Below are 13,299 nucleotides of genomic sequence, written 5' to 3' on the forward strand. Positions count from 1 at the left end.
TGAATTAGGGATGGATTTTGTGAAATTTGGTTGAGGGTAGAGGATTACCCAATACTCTAGAGTACTATCCGCACTAATCCCAAAAAAACCTCTAGTACCAAACAAAACTGTATAGGTATTGTTGAGAGCACCCGGGAATAATTTCAACCCCCATTGCACACAGTGAGCATCTCTACCACCTACACGTTCCATCTTGCATCATGTTTTTCAGGTTTTAGCTAAAAAATTGGTCCTCGCACCACGTTATGTGGATGGGGTTAACCCCATTGCGGCTCACGAAGTCCTTATATAAGCGGGGTTCAAGGTTGAATATGACACCCGCATCTAGCGACCTAGAGTCCATTCCCATTGATATCGTTCCCTTGGGCTTAGCAAAGCTAGAGACTCCACCATAGCCATGGCCATAGAGAAGAGGGAGGAAACTGGAGGGGTAGAGGAGGAGCAGCAGGGGAGTAGGCAGCGGGGTCTCTAGTGAAGAGATGAGCAAGAGTAGAGCAGTTGTCGGTGTAGAAAAAGAGAAGAAGAAAAAATGAGAGAGAAGTAAACAACATGCATTGCTTTTGTATTGGACGCTACTAATAGGTAGAGATAACATATTCATTTTATGATTTTTAGTTCAAAAGTTGAACTAGAAATCACAAAATTGAAAACACTAATCCTTGTATCTTAAATATTTGAAAGATTATTTGATTTAAGTTTACTATTGTGCTCATGCAATGTGTCTGAAAAGACACGCTAAATCAAAACACATCCTAGCAAAATGCAGGTGGTGGTACTAGTTGCATGGGACCCTCTGAAACCTCCATAGACACACATTTCACAACAGAGACATGCACTTTTTTTTAGCAAGTCCCTCTTTAGTGTACACTAACAGGTACTGTTTCTGTAGTGGCTTGCTGATGTCGCATGTTCAAGCTGGAACACTGCAGATCTCCTTGCCAAATCTCAAAAAAAAAAGTCTCCTTGCCAGGGTGCGTGTGGGTTCCGTTCCGGAGTCGTTGGGCCAGAGACAGCGATCTCTCTACGCTAGTTGACACGCCACGGCCCATGGCCCACCCCACATGTCAGAGATCCCCACCGACCAGGCGACCACTATCCACTCAGCCCCCTGCCGCAGGCCGGATTCCCAGCCGCTCAACAACAACTCCAGCACGCGAAACCCTCCCCGTCACCGGCGACGGCCCCCGCCCCCGCCATCCTCGCCGGCCGGCACCAGCCGTGTCAGGACCCAAGCTCCTTAACTGAAGAAGTGTCGAAGCCAGAAGAAGATTCAGTCAGCGGTTCACGCCCAAGTCTGGTCCATCTCACCGTTGAGATCAAGATCGACGTCCCTGGTCCATCGTCCACACTTTTCAACCACTCACTCGTTTGTCGCCATTAGCTCCTCTCTCTATTTTAGCTCGGATCCGAGCCTTGTAATAGCATCTCTCTAGAATTGGGTTAAACCCTAGCCGCCGTGTTCCGGCTGGCCTACCTTTCCTGTAATCTGAATCTCAAACTAAGAAGGCGTAGTGGAAGGTAGTTCCCAATATTCATGTGTTCATGACGTGATTCATGCATGTTGATCATCTCTGAGTAGTTTAGGCCTTACAAGTGGTATCAGATGCCAGTGATCCTCGGCGGCGATTGGATTTAGAGCGAAGAGAAGTTGGGCTCTAGCTCCCGTGGAATCCTTCTCGGCTTGCTCTTTTTCCCGGCGGCAGTTGTGCTCTTCCTCAAAGGAGCAGAAGGCGGCGGCTTGGCGGCGGTGGCACAGCTCGGTCACAAATCAGGTGCCGGCGGCGGTTCTTGGAGCACAACGCTTCAAGGAAGAATCCCACCCACCCACCCTGGTTCGTCGGACTTCTGGAGGCGGGCGGCGCTGGCGGGGGTGAAGGCGGCGGTGGAGCGCATACAAGGTGTTTGATCTGCGGCTTCCCCAACATCTTCCGCAACAAATCATCAACCTTCAGTTTCTCAGGTATCCAACACTATTCCCCACACCATGTCGTTGCCCAAAGCTTCGGGATCTGAGACAACTGAGCAATTAGAGATGAAAAGCTTGCAACTTGAAATAACTGCCATTCAGCAAAACAGAGAAAATGACAAGAAGGAGTTCAGTGATTTTGCAAGTGCAACAAACAAAAACTTTGTTGACATTCAAGCAAACTTTGATCTGATGCAAAAGAATTTTGAAATATTGTTCGCTGCCACTAAGGGTAAAAGTGATCAACCACCACCTCTTGCTCATCATGTTGATGCTCAAGGAGAGATTGTAACTACTCCAGAACATGGCAGTGTAAACCAACCAGTTCAACCTGTTAAGCCAATTGGCACATCTAGGCTGCAGGACATCTATGGTAGAGAATTGCAACTTGATGGCGCACTGAAGCAGCCATACAAACACCCAAATGCCACCGGAAAAGTTGTGCAAGGCAACAGAACAATAAATGCAGAGAATCAAGTAAACATTGGCGATGATGACTCTGACAGTGAAGGAAAAAGAGTACAACCACGATTCCGTACATATGGTCAGACTGAACTCAGAAGGATGAATCCGGTGTGCAAGCCAGCAAAGCTGAACATTCCTGAGTTTGATGGTGATGATGCTGATTCATGGATTCAAATAATTGAGCAGTACTTTGATTCGGCAAGAACACAACTCGATCAAAGGACTGAAATAGCAATCACTTACCTGAAAGGTCCTGCAATACAGTGGTGGAGAGGGACTGGTTATTCTTCAACAAATGTTCCCTGGCATCGATTCTGCAGATACCTATCAGACAGGTTTGCCACCACTTCCATCTGTGACAATGTCAGGGCATTTCATTCTCTGACTCAAACCAGCACTGTTGACAATTACATTCTCAAGTTTGAAAGAGCCATGAACCTGATGCGGAGAGACAATCCTACATTGCCAAATGACTATTACGTCAACAGCTTTATATCTGGGTTGACACCTTACATCCAAAACCATCTGCAATGCCACAAACCCACGGACATGCAGGAAGCTATCTGGTATGCTAGAAGGATGGAGCGAGCAGCACCTTCACCAGTACCCACAAGCAAACAATACTATCCCAGTGCAAGAAGGCAAGTTACCTTTGATCAGCCTAAAGCACCTGCCACAAACTCAACAACTGCAGCAATTATTCAGGAAGCAAGAGAAAAGAAAGTTTGCTATAAATGTCGTGAACCTTGGTTTCCTGGACATAAACGGGTATGTAAAATGTCTCAGCAAGCACAAGTCAATGCCTTACAGGTTCAGGCAACGGAAAAAGAAGAGATCATCTACATCCATGAATATGATGACGATGACTCTGATGATCCAGATGATACAGCTGAACCAATGAGTGTTTCTATGCACGCATTGAAAGGCACAAAAGCAAGGAAATACACCTTTACCTTGTATCTCACAGTTGGCACAGAAAAAGCAATTGCCTTAGTCGATTCAGGAAGTACAACAACGTTCATGACCCCTGAACTTGCCATGAAAGCACAGTGTAATCTCACTCCCACCAAGAAGGAACGTGTCCAAGTGGCAAATGGTGAAACACTGTGGACAGAATTCTTGTGCAGAGGGACAAAATATGAAATCCAAGGAGTTCCTTTTGAGTCAGACTTCAGGCTCTTAAAACTCAAAGGATATGACATAATACTTGGTGCTGATTGGATTTATGAGCATAGTCCAGTGGAACTCAACTTGAAAGCATTGACCCTGCAGGTCAATAACAACGGGGAAGTGGTTAAATTCTTTGATGCTAGTTTGCCAGCGACAACAGAGATGCTGCATACAGTCAATATGCACAGAATGCTTAAGAACTCTATTTGTGGAGCCCTACTGTACATTATGCCGACCAAGCAAGACACCATCACACACTCTCCAATACCAGCTGCTATTCAAAAACTTTTGGATGAGTTTCATACCATCTTTGAAGAGCCCACAACACTTCCACCACCAAGAAAATGTGACCACATCATTTTCCCTTGAGAAAGGTGCCAAAGTTGTCAACAAAAGGCCTTACAGAATCCCACACCACCAAAAGAATGTTATGGAAAAGTTGGTTCAAGAACTACTCTTACACAACTTCATCAGATATAGCACCAGTCCTTACTCTTCACCTGCTCTTATTGTAAAGAAAAAAAGACTTCGACTGGCGATTATGCATTGACTTCAGGGAGTTGAATGCACAAACTATCAAAAACAAGTTTCCAATACCTGTAATTGAGGACCTATTGGATGAGTTGAATGGAGCTCAAATATTCTCCAAAGTTGATTTACGGAGTGGATATCACCAAATCAGAATGAACCCTGATGATATTGCCAAGACAACTTTTAGCACCCACCAAGGTCATTATGAATATGTTGCGATGCCATTCGGTCTCACTAATGCACCTGCAACATTCCAGCAGTTAATGAATACCGTTTTGGAAAAATTCCTCAGAAAGTTTGTGTTAGTGTTCTTTGATGATATCCTCATATACAGTGAGTCAATGGAAAAACACACTGAGCACCTGCGGCAAGTATTTCAAACATTGCAAGGAAACAAACTCTACGCCAAATTGAAGAAATGTTCTTTTGCTCAACAGCAAGTTGAATACCTTGGGCACGTTATTCGAGGAGATGGGGTTGCCACTGATCCATCAAAGATTGAGGCAATTGTCAAGTGGCCGGTGCCGCAGAATGTCACTGAGCTAAGAAGCTTCTTAGGGCTGACAGGCTATTATCGCCGGTTTATAAAGAATTATGGCATCATATGTAGCCCTCTGTTCAGTTCTTTAAAGAAGGATGGGTTTCAGTGGTCACAAGCACAGGATGAAGCTTTCAATACACTTAAGCAAACAATGACAGCAGCACCTGTATTGTCTATGCCAAATTTCTCCAAGCCGTTTGTCTTAGAAGCTGATGCAAGTGGATATGGGATTGGTGCAGTTTTAATGCAAGATGGGAGACCAATTTCGTTCATGAGTAAAACAATTGGACCCAAGGCAGCAGCACTATCCACTTATGACAAGTAAGCTATGGCTATTATAGAAGCACTTAAAAAATGGAAACATTACTTTGCGGCTAGCTCTTTAGTCATCAGGACAGATCAGCAAAGCTTGAAGCATATACAAGAGCAGAAACTAACAGAAGGCATACAACATAAGTTGCTTATCAAGCTCTTGGGGTATAAATACACAATTGAATATAAGAAAGGAAGGGAAAACAAAGTGGTTGATGCCTTGTCACGAGTGAAATACCATCTAGCCACCTTATTTTCCAGTTCAGCCATTCCAACTTGGATCACTGAAGTCACAGATAGTTACAAGGACGATACTAAATGTCAAGATCTCCTTGCTAAGCTGACAGTCTCATCAGTGGGGTATTAAGATACAAACACAAAATCTACATTGGTGCTAATACTACATTGCGCACTAAGATTTTGCAATCCATGCATGCCTCTGAATTGGGAGGACACTCTGGGGAACGTGCTACGTATCAGAGGATAAAACTCATATTTGCATGGCCTGGACTGAAGGCTGCTGTTACATCTTTCATTAAATCTTGTCCAGTCTGCCAAATTAATAAGTCTGAACACTGCTTGTCACCTGGGTTACTACAACCACTGCCTGTTCCAGACTTTGCTTGGGCACACATATCAATGGACTTCATCGAAGCATTGCCTCTTTCTGATCACAAGGACATGATCTTGGTTGTCGTGGATAGGTTTACAAAGTATGCTCATTTCATAGCAATGAAGCATCCAATAAATGCACACACTGTGGCAAAAGCATTCACTGATCACGTGTTCAAATATCATGGCCTTCCTTGTGTGATAGTATCTGACAGAGACAAGATCTTCACTAGCAACCTCTGGCAGTCCCTGTTCAAAGCTATGGGTGTTAAATTGCACTTCACCACTTCATATCATCCACAAACGGATGGGCAGACGGAAAGAGTGAACCAGTACCTCGAGAATTACCTGCGCAACATGGCTTTCCTTCAACCTAAGAAATGGCATTCTTGGCTTTCCATGGCTGAATGGTGGTACAACACAAGTTTTCACACTTCTCTGAACATGACTCCATTTCAAGCTCTATACGGAAGACCTCCTTCATTACTTTCTGAGATGATCTTACCTTCCGAAGATTCTGCAGACACATTTGCTCCAGACCAACAGAGAGCTGAGATTGCTGTCAAGATAAAAGAAAATCTCACCAAAGTTGCTGCCAGGATGAAATATTTTGCGGATAAGAACCGCTCTGACAGGTACTTTGAGTTGGGTGACATGGTCTACATCAAGATTCAGCCATATCGTCACACATCACTCAGCCTGCACCACTGCTTGAAACTTCATTCAAAATATTACGGCCCATTCAAGGTACTTGAAAAAGTTGGTAACACATCTTACAAGTTGCTTTTGCCTGAGAAGTGCAAACTGCATTCAACCTTCCATGTGAGCCAGCTCAAGAAACACATTGGTCCCAAGGCGGTCCCAAATCCGAACCTACCATTGCTTGATGATAATGGTAACATATTGGTGGCACCAGAAGCTATCCTTGAGCGCAAACTCATTCCAAGGGTCCATGGGGACATCAGTATTCCTGTGGTGAAATGGCTCATCAAATGGGTTAATCCCCCACATGAAGCAGCTACCTGGGAAGACGCATCTTTCATCCAAAAGGTGTTTCCTGGATTTACGCCTTGAGGACAAGTCGGTTCTTAAGAAGGGGGGAGTTGTCAGGACCCAAGCTCCTTAACTGAAGAAGTTTCGAAGCCAGAAGAAGATTCAGTCAGCGGTTCACGCCCAAGTCTGGTCCATCTCACCGTTGAGATCAAGATCGACGGCCCTGGTCCATCGTCCACACTTTTCAACCACTCACTCGTTTGTCGCCATTAGCTCCTCTCTCTATTTTAGCTCGGATCCGAGCCTTGTAATAGCATCTCTCTAGAATTGGGTTAAACCCTAGCCGCCGTGTTCCGGCTGGCCTACCTTTCCTGTAATCTGAATCTCAAACTAAGAAGGCGTAGTGGAAGGTAGTTCCCAATATTCATGTGTTCATGACGTGATTCATGCATGTTGATCATCTCTGAGTAGTTTAGGCCTTACAGGCCGCTCCACCATTGGGGACAGAACTGCGCCACGTTCGCGCCTGTGCCCCCACCCTCCCTCCCCGCACCTAGCCCTCACACCAGACTCGCAGTGGCTGCGGTACAACCCCACCGGGCGTGACGTCCACACCTTCTCCGGCAACCTCCTTGTCTCGTTCCAGAAGATGGTACAGGGCGGAGTTCTCTTGTTTCTAGGAAGAATGCGAGCGCCTAGCGCCGCCTATACCGGTGCCGGTGCCGGCGGAATTGCCACTACCGGTGGTACCGGCCCGCACAGGTGAAGCCGAGGGCGGGGAAGGTGCGGAAACCAAAGGCCCGGTTGCCGAACAAGAGGGGATGAGCTCGGAGGAGAAGAACATGCTTAAGGTGGGGCTGGAGAGATTGCCTGAAGAGAAGATGCATAATGTGATGCAGATTGTGCAGAAGAGGAGCGCCAGCAATCCAGAGCTGCTTGGGGGTGCGATTGAGCTGGATATCGATGAAATGGACATCGAGACGCAGTGGGAGCTTGATCGCTTCGTCACCAACTTCAACAAGGCGCCCAACAAGAGCCGACGAGCTGTGGTGATGAATGGGGGCAGTGCTGAGGTTGGCGATGCTGCTGGGTCTGAAGTTGTGAATGGTGCTGTGCCTACATTTGTTGACAATGCTGATGTTGTGGTAATGGCCCTAGGAAACCGTGCTGTTCATTTCTTCTTGATTGCAGTTAGTGGATATCAAATTGGGCTCATGTGTGTCTGTTGTTCTGTTTTGTTTTTTACAGGTGAGTGAGAAACCTGGTAAGACGACTGTAATGACTGAGCAAGTGGATGAGTATGTACATATTGAGGATGAGATGCCAACCGCGACTTACCAATCAATGGAGATCGACAAGGGTTCTGAGGTCGTGAGTGCCTCTGGTGGGTCGGGCAGCTGCTCCTCATCATCCAGTGGTACTGTCAAAACCCCTGTTTATTTGTCATGAACTGAAGTTCTTGCATCATTTCTCATTTGGCTTTGTTTGCAGGATCGGGGTCAGGGAGCTCAGGGGACAGCGCCTCGGAAGCTGGCAATTCTCGTTCTCTGGTGTAGAGGAGGTTGTTCTAAGTTCTAACAGTAGGATTTTAGTAGGCGGATGTGGGAGCGGTGTTTTGAAACATGAGTGCATATGCTCTCCATATTTCGAAATGCATCTTACATACATTTAAAAAAAAATAAAAATTGAAACTAAAAGTTCGCACGTACATCTTCACGTGCTTCGTGCTCACAAAGTCGTTTCATAAAAAAATGACTTATCATGTGGCGTGTGTAAAAAAGACAAAATTCAGTGCTAAAAATAATGCTTTTCACAAGATAAACTTTATCTTTTTTATATAGACCACACAAAATATTGGTTTTTCGTGAAACTTAACGAACGCACGTATATTATGGAGATGTACATGTAGAATTTTTATCCAAATTTTTCGACATTTCAAAATATGATTTTTTGGTAGAGGGAGCATACGCACCCGGGAGCCGAATTGAATTTCCCGTACTTTGTTCTGGGATGTGCATGTGGTATTTGATTTAGTTAGTAGTTCCTAGTGGATGGGCTGGCTTTGTGGGTAATCTGGTAGCTCAGCTGGACAATGTGTATATAAGTGAAAAGTGGAGGTACTGAGGCATGTGGTAGTTCATCTGGCCTTTTGATCTGAAGATGGCTCTTGTACCGGTGTGTTTTCGGTAGTACCACTATTCTGTACTGAATCTTTGGTATGCATGCTATAACTAGGCCATGAGGGTAAGAAATAATATTGAGATGTGGTCGTCATCTTTGTCTGGTGATGTGTATTGATATGAGAATGGCATATAAATGAGATAAATTTCAGTAGCCATGCAAACCTGAGTTCATTGTGAACTTTTGTCCCTGTGATATTTGTTTCCAAAACCGCATCCTTCAAACAAGTGTTTGTGCTATTTTGTTGCATGAAATGACAAGGTCTTAAACTGGCCATTTATTGTTGTGTAACTTGAGATCTACTGCTAGAATCTTTGTTCTTGATGCTTAAAAGTGGAGGTTAGCCGTCGCAATTTCTATTAAACTAGAAGGACCTCCCGCGCGCTGCTGCGCGCGTTATTTCTTACCACCGTCACAATTAATGTATTTTCTTCATTGGCGTGCACATGGTGGTTTATGTATTTTGTCACGTGTTCATTTCTTATCTAATCAAGTGCAAATGAAGAAAACTACAGATTAAAATGTATGACAAAAGCACATTGTCTGAATCAAAATATCCACAATTCCAATCTTCCTAGACCAAGAGTTATAATTGTACTTCGAACTCAAGGATCTCTGTACAAAACATAGATCCAAATGTCATAAAGGTACAATTTTGTGCAGATTTCTGCTGCAAGTGTAAGTCGAAAACTGAACTATTAAAAAGAAATCAGTATTACACCCCAAAAGGCCAAAAGTTTTAGGTTCCCTTTGCAGGCATATTACTGTAAATTTTTCTCTATTCCTAGGCCAGCAAGCATCTAACCATCATTTTCTTCTTTATTAGGACACACAAACAACATATTTATTTTATTATGAGGCACGTATTTAATATGATTGTTCCCTATGCATAATAATCTAGTTTGGGTAACCTTTTGGTAAGTTTCTAATATAGACAGAAATGGTGCTTTGTGTCTCGAGATTTTCATGTCAAGCATGATGCATATGGCAGACGAAAATGCATAAATGAATAGTGCCAAAAATTAAGACATTATGAAAGCTTTTAAATTACCAACAATTATTTTGTATTTTATGAGAAACCACGGATTCAAGACAACCTTTTCATTCTAGCTACCAACAAGAGCTTACGGAAGGTTGTCTCATCTTACTTGAAGTTTGAAATTTCGAAGTGCTATGGGTACTTATGGAATCCAGTGGGCAGTGGATTTAGTTCAGTCGTGACATATGGCCCAAAAAACATGATCATGTGTCTTTCTTCTTCTCAACATAAAATATGCTATTATCGTAAATAGGAAAGCAACAGCAGATAAAACATTTTGAGTAGTATGGCACTGTAATTAATTTTTCTCTGTATTGACATCTCTCTTTGTCTCGTTCATAGACCCACCAACTCCCCCTCTGTAATTTACACCGAACACACTATATAGCAAAAGAAGCAGCACAACACTCTTCCCAATCTACGCCATCTATCTCGCAGTCGCTCATCGGTGGCAACAAGCAATGCCTCCTAAACTCGCTCACTTCCTCTCAGCAAGAAGCAGCACCAAGCAAAGTAGCAGTCACCTCTAATAAATTCCTCTCACTTCCTCTCAGCAATGAGAAGCCGGCAGGAGCACCACGCGGCTCCATGCATCTTCCAGGACGCAGCAGCAACAAGAAGTCAGTGGCCAAGCAGCGATGGCGCCATCTTCTCTCCCCCAGCACTTCTCTCTCCCTGCACCGCCTAGCAGAAAAATATGAAGCATCAAAGAGAATTTACTTTGGTTCCAAAATATCAAGTTTAAGCTGCACACACTGGTCTACAATAGAACCATGAAAGTGGTAACGCTACTTCAAAATGTGCCCGTCAGATAACTGAAATATTTTAAGCAGTAACCTGTATTCCACGTAATGCAATCTAGTTTAAATGGTAGTAGACAATATTATTTTATCACATCTCTAGAGGATGCAAGTGAGAGATTCTACAAATTTAGGACAGGTTTGAAAATGCAAGCTAGTCTTAGCTGATAATTTTAGCTCTAGTGTTCTTCCAAGAGGTAATTCTAATTCGAATGTAGAAATTTGATAAATTTGGCGCATTATGTACCTTGTAGCCAAGAACTGACATAGCTAAGAGATTTGTAAGCTTCTCATATCATTCGAGTTTGGCCATGCTTCTACACAACTGTTATCATGTTACGGCATATGGCCAAAAATAGCAGTATTCACAAGGGTAAGCTGAATGAAATCGAAAAGAAAGAATATTACCCTGCTAAAACTGTTTGGAGGATAGGTATGTTCAACATTGAAGCATGTGTGCTGCCATGTACAAAGGAGATTTCGGAGTTTAGGGATATAGAAATTAGCCAGTATAAACAAACAAAACGGTAATGGATTAATTGGAAAACACTCTGGCAAGCCTATGTAATTGTTGTAGACAGTGAAAATAAAGGAAATGCACGAAGAAACATAGTACTATCTAAGATGATGACATGAGAAATACAGAAAGATAATACTGTGTACAAATCTGAACTTGTTAGCAACAACTTACAATACCATGTGTTATATGATATCAAAACAATAAAATGAAGCAAATCTAATTTTGAACTAAACTACAATTTCTCATTCAACTTTACATTCTCTTCCAAGAAATCAATCACTTTCCTGGAAAACTTAACAATACTTCATATCCAATTTAATAAAAAGCTAGGCAGCGAGTACTTGTAAGCCAACTAAGAAGTGTACATAACTAATTTATGACAAAGAAGAGTGTTACAATTCATGAAATAAACATGGGTAAACACAATATGGCCAAATACACATAATTTTAATGTCTGCTCAAACTTGATGCATCAAATAAACATGGGTGAACACAATATGGCCATATAGACACATAATTTTCATGTCTGCTCAGACTTGCTGCTTAATCGGAGCATTTTGGTGAGTAAGTACATGACTTAGATGTCGTACAGCAACCTTTTAATTGGAAATGCAAGAGAACATCATGCTCCAAAGCTTGTTGAATGTTGTTATGCTTACTCTCTTTTTCTGCACACATATAGAACAAATCAACAATTGGCCTGATTTTTTAAAACTGGAACCGATATAATACGAATGATATAAGATGTCTATGGTGGTAATGAAATTATGCCATGAACTGAAGGAGGCAGTGCTAAATCATTAACTGAACCTCCAACAACTTTGTAATATAAATGATTGTTATATCTCTCGCAAGTCACTCCCAAATCACCCATGTTTGCCACTTATGTGCGCATTTTGCTCAGCTTATCATATTATTCCCATCAGAACACACTCTCTCAATTGGTGCCTAGGGTCATAATCCTCACACAAGTTACATGAATAGCAGTTATATGAATAGCGGTCTGACATTTTGGTAGAAGCAAACTTTGTCCTTCATGTGCCTCAAGTCAAACACCCCCCTCCCCCACATATATACACAAATTTTGCAAAACATATACCTCTGCTCGTTTAGATTAGATGATATTTCAGAACATACTCCCATCAGTCAAATGTATTTTTGAATGTTGATTTGTCAATCCAAAGAACTAAATGTGGTTGAGTTTATCTTTTCAAGCTCTTCACCATAAATTTCAATATAACTTTGCAATTAGATCAGAACAAAACTCAAGAGTAGCTTCTAGCCTTCATTTCCAATAGACCCAGCTGAAGTAAAACTAAATAAATTGGTAAGCCAAGCCATGATTAGTTTCAGGCTTCAGCCTAGGATGGCATGGCTTCATGCTTCAACACGAATATACATAAACAACTTAGGTGGTCTTCAACCCTGAGCAATAGAGCAAGAAAAAAAATCAAATTATTGCTCAGATAATTTAATTCACATATTACTCTAAACTGAATATCTCAACCAACTTGAAAAGCACAGAACCAAAAGGTTCCATTTTTAAGGACTAAATATGCCTGTCTCATAAGGCACCATGAACAGGGGACCTGGTACTTCCTTGGCTTGTAGAGGAGGACGAATAGTTCAACCTCCAACCTGTGCTTCACATTTCGCCACTTGTGTCTCATTTGAGGAAAGAAAAAGGGTCAGGACAGGGGAGGATCAGCGATGGAGTTGAGCTCACGTAAAGGAGACGGAAGACGACGGCGAGGTTGGCCCCCAGATCCGACATCTCCAAGATCGGCGCATCGCTGCGCCCCTTTCCGCGTCCTCCTTGCCGCCTTCGACGGAGACTCGACATCGGCGGCGACGGCGCCGAAGAAAGAGGCGGTGGTGCTCGATCTGCACCTCACGCGATTAATGGGCCGGGTTTGGAGGTGGCGAAGTGCACCCTGCGGTTGTTCCTCATATCGCCGAGATCCGTCGCTCTCCGTCGGCCGTCAATATCCACGTCGTAACATGGGGGGAGAAATCGGTGCATATAGGTGTGTCGGCGGCGAAGCTGCTTCTCTCTCAAACGGCGACTCCCACAGGTCTTTTTTTTTTGTTAGGATGAGCCTCACCCTTTGACTGACTCCAAAAGAACCGACTCTGAAAAATCTGGCCTGACACGTACGCCCGTTCGTG

General features: G+C 43.3%; 2 long non-coding RNA genes and 1 pseudogene across 3 annotated transcripts; 1 reads left to right on the plus strand and 2 right to left on the minus strand.

Annotated features, from left to right (window-relative positions):
* Positions 1-1,522: 1,522 nt before the first annotated feature.
* LOC127337064 (uncharacterized) lies at positions 1,523-5,327 on the minus strand. The gene is made up of 2 exons (XR_007873647.1): positions 4,582-5,327; positions 1,523-4,375 (listed from the first exon to the last, which is right to left on the minus strand). It is a non-coding gene; the product is annotated as an uncharacterized lncRNA (long non-coding RNA).
* A 1,741-nt stretch (positions 5,328-7,068) lies between these two features.
* LOC139835859 (uncharacterized) lies at positions 7,069-8,191 on the plus strand (annotated as a pseudogene).
* A 1,889-nt stretch (positions 8,192-10,080) lies between these two features.
* On the minus strand, positions 10,081-13,248 carry LOC127337063 (uncharacterized). Of its 2 annotated transcripts, XR_011752792.1 has the most exons (4): positions 11,727-13,248; positions 11,019-11,069; positions 10,858-10,935; positions 10,081-10,494 (listed from the first exon to the last, which is right to left on the minus strand). It is a non-coding gene; the product is annotated as an uncharacterized lncRNA (long non-coding RNA). The 2 variants fall into 2 exon arrangements; XR_007873646.2 differs by having other exon boundaries at positions 11,019-13,247.
* Between the last annotated feature and the right edge of the window lie 51 nt (positions 13,249-13,299).

This window comes from Lolium perenne, chromosome 2 (assembly GCF_019359855.2).
Source record: "Lolium perenne isolate Kyuss_39 chromosome 2, Kyuss_2.0, whole genome shotgun sequence".
Classification (NCBI taxonomy): domain Eukaryota; kingdom Viridiplantae; phylum Streptophyta; class Magnoliopsida; order Poales; family Poaceae; genus Lolium; species Lolium perenne.